This window comes from Hakea prostrata, chromosome 8, assembly GCF_041222555.1.
Source record: "Hakea prostrata isolate BN-2017 chromosome 8, UWA_Hpros_2, whole genome shotgun sequence".
In the NCBI taxonomy this organism is placed as follows: Eukaryota; Viridiplantae; Streptophyta; class Magnoliopsida; order Proteales; family Proteaceae; genus Hakea; species Hakea prostrata.
The window spans coordinates 24045444-24049452 of NC_142607.1; the positions used below are offsets into that span (position 1 = coordinate 24045444).

At 38.6% G+C, this 4009-nt stretch overlaps 1 pseudogene; it reads right to left on the minus strand.

The window, feature by feature from the left end:
• Nucleotides 1-839: 839 nt before the first annotated feature.
• On the minus strand, nucleotides 840-3416 carry LOC149007449 (uncharacterized; annotated as a pseudogene).
• Nucleotides 3417-4009: the final 593 nt, after the last annotated feature.

Consider the following 4009-nt stretch of genomic DNA (forward strand, 5'->3'; position numbering starts at 1 on the left):
TCTTAACTTTCTCCTTATAGAGCTTGGCATTCTCATATGCTTGGAGTCTGAACTCATCAAGTAGATGGAGTTGTAGCATTCTCTTTTCACCAGCCAAAGTAGATTGAAAATTGAATTTCTTAATTGCCCAGTATGCCTTATGCTCTAGTTCCAATGGTAGATGGCAAGCCTTTCCAAACACAAGTTGATATGGTGACATTCCAAATGGGGTTTTGTAAGCAGTTCGGTAGGCCCAAAGGGAGTCATCTAACCTTATAGACCAATCCTTCCTTGTAGGGCAAATTGTTTTCTCCAAAATCAAATTGATCTGCCTATTAGAAACTTCATCTTGACCATTTGTTTGGGGATGATAGCTTGAGGCAACCTTATGACGAACTCCATACTTAGACACTAAAGTGCCAAGATATTTGTTGCAAAAATAGGAACCTTCATAATTGATTATGGCTCTTGGAGTACCAAATCTGGTGAAGATGTTCTTTTTCATGAATTCAATAACCACCTTGGCATCATTAGTTGAACAAGCAACAGCCTCCACCCACTTGGATACATAGTCCACTGCTACTAAGATGTAAAAATTGCCATATGAAGGAATAAAAGGCCCCATGAAATCAATTCCCCAAACATCAAACAATTCTACTTTGAAGATATTGGTTAAGGGCATTTCATTCCTTTTAAAGATGTTTTCCACTCTTTGACATCTATCACATTTTTGAAGAATTGATAGGCATCTTTGAACATACTTGGCCAATAAAACCCCGATTGCAAGAGCTTTGCTGCAGTCCTATCACCTTGATAATGTCCACCATATGGGGAGTCATGGCATTGCTTCAACACATCCTCTATTCTACCTTAGGGATACAACGCCTCAATATTTGATCTGCACATAGCTTGAATAAGAATGGTTTATCCCAGAAATACCTTTTAACCTCATGTAAAAATTTCTTCTTTTGTTGAGTGGTCATCATAGGGGGTAGAAGTCCGTTGGCTAAATAATTAGCAAAATCAGCATACCAAGGTGTTTGTGAGAGAGAAACAAAAAAGAGTTGTTCATCAGGGAAGACTTCTTTAATTTCAAATTCAGTTGCTTGGATTGGATTTTCCAACCTAGACAGATGGTCAGCCACTTGATTTTCAGTCCCCTTCCTATCTTTTATCTCCAAATTGAATTCTTGAAGCAATAAGATCCATCTAATCAGCCTTGGTTTAGCATCCTTCTTTTGTATCAAATATTTGATGGCTGAATGATCTGTGAATACAATGACCTTTGCCCCCACTAGATAAGCTCTAAATTTGTCAAATGTAAACACAACTGTCAAGAGTTCTTTTTCAGTGACAATATAATTCAATTGTGCTCCTGATAGGGTCCAACTAGCATAATAGATTGAGTGAAATACCTTATTCTTGCGCTGTACCAAAACTGCTCCTACAGCCCAATCACTAGCATCACACATGACCTCAAAGGGAATAGACCAATCCGGTGCCACAATGATGGGTGTAGAGATTAGCTTCTTCTTCAACTCTAAAAATGCTGTCATACATGCTTCATCAAAGCTAAACTGACTTTCTTTTTCAAGCAAGCTACACAATGGTTTAGACATTTGCGAAAAATCTTTTATGAACCTTCTATAAAATCCAGCATGGCCAAGAAAACTTCTAATCCCTTTCACACTTGATGGTGGTGGTAATTTTTCTATAATGGCAACCTTGGCATTATCAAATTCTAGACCATGTTTGGAAACCTTATGTCCAAGAACAATCCCTTCTTTAACCATAAAATGGCATTTTTCCCAGTTGAGGACAAAATTGGTTTCTTCACATCTCTGTAGAACTTTTGCCAAGTGAGTGAGGCATTAAACATATGTTTCTCCAAAAACTGAAAAATCATCCATAAACACCTCAACAAATTGTTCCACCATATTAGTGAAAATGGCCATCATACACCTTTGGAAAGTGGCTGGGGCATTACATAGACCAAAAGGCATTCTTCTAAAGGCAAAGGTACCATAAGGGCAAGTGAAAGTGGTCTTATGTTGATCTTCAAGAGCAATGGCTATTTGATTGTAACCTGAGTATCCATCTAAGAAGCAATAATACTCTTTTCCAGCCAATCTATCAAGCATTTGATCAATGAAGGGCAGAGGGAAATGATCTTTCCTTGTAGCCTTGTTGAGCTTTCTATAATCCATACATATTCTCCACCCACTCACTATCCTTGTAGGTATCAGCTCCTTGTTATCATTCTCCACAACTGTCATTCCTCCTTTCTTGGGGACACATTGTACTGGACTTACCCACTTGCTATCTGAAATTGGATACACAACCCCAGCATCTAACCATTTAATAATTTCATTTTTTACCACTTCCTTCATAATTGGATTCAGCCTCCTTTGATGCTCCATAGAATTATTACAGCAGTCTTCCAGCAAAATTTTATGCATGCATATAGATGGGCTGATTCCCTTGATATCTGATATGGTCCATCCTAATGCTTTGCTGTATTTCTTCAGGACTTTAATTAACATATCTTCTTGCTCTGCTGTTAGCAATGCTGAAATGATAATAGGGAGTGTCTTGTCTTCACCCAAATAGGCATACCTAAGGTGTCCTTGAAGAGGCTTCAATTCTAACACAGGAGTCTCTTCAATTGATGGCTTAGGGGATTTAGTTGCGAGCTCAGATAATACAAGAGGATCAAATCTACTCCCTCTCAATGTCTCAGCTGGTCTTGCATCTAACCAAGCCATGTAGTTACTTGCTTCATCACCTACTTGTGAAATTTTGGATGCCAATGAAAGCTCTAATGGATCTTTAATGCCCTTTGTCTGAACTTCTTCTAAAACCAGCTCTTCAATAACATGTACAATTGAGCATTGCTCTATCTCATCTAGAGATTTCATTGCCTGGAGAACATTGAAAGTAACTTGCTCTTCATTTACCCTCATAGTTAATTCTCCTTTATGCACATCAATCAATGTCTTTCCAGTGGCCAAGAAGGATCTTCCAAGAATGATGGGCACATCTCTATTAGCTTCAAAATCAAGAACAATGAAATCAGCAGGGAAGATAAACTTATTAACTCTTACCAAGATATCTTCAAATTTTCCTTCAGGATGAGCTAAGGATCTATCAGCCAGCTGAAGTGTTACTATAGTTGGCCTTGCTTCTCCCACACCAAGCTTCTTGAAGATTGACATTGGCATAAGGTTAATGCTAGCTCCAAGGTCACAAAGGGCTCTCCCAATATAATTATCTCCAATAGCACAAGGAATGGTGAAACTGCCAGGATCCTTTAATTTTTGAGGAAGCTTGTTCAGCAAGAAGGCACTACTCTCTTGTGTCATGGCTACTATCTCAAACTCTCCAAATCTCTTTTTCTTAGAAAGGATGTCTTTCATGAATTTCACATAATTTGGCATTTGTTTAAGTGCTTCTACCAATGGTATATTGATGTGGAGCTCCTTCAAAACATCCAAGAATTTCTTGAATTGATGGTTTTGCTACTGCTTATGAAATCTTTGAGGAAAGGGGGGTGGTTTATAATTCAGTTTTTCTAGAGAACCCTATTGCAATGGTGCTGTAGCTGTGGGTTCAGCACTCTGTTTTGCAAAATCAGATTGGTCCTTTTGAACAACCACTGGATCTTCCTTTTCCCCTTCTTCTTGGATAGAAATAGGCTCCTTCAGTTGATTGGACTTAAAATGGGTGGCTCTAGAGGTTTTCCACTCCTTAATGAAATAACCTTGCAATGCTCTTTGCCTTCACGCCTAGGATTTTCTGTGTCACTTGGCAATGATCCATGAGGTCTGTTGCTTAAAGCATTAGCTAGCTGCCCAACTTGATTCTCCAAATTCCACAATGAAGATGCTTGACTCTGAATAATTGCATCATTCTTTGCTATATATTCTTTCAATAGAAGCTCTATTGATGAAGAAGGTTCCATAGGTTGAGTCTTTACTTGCTATTGAGCACTTGGAAGCTGATAAGGTTGAGTTGGGATAGAAGATGGGCC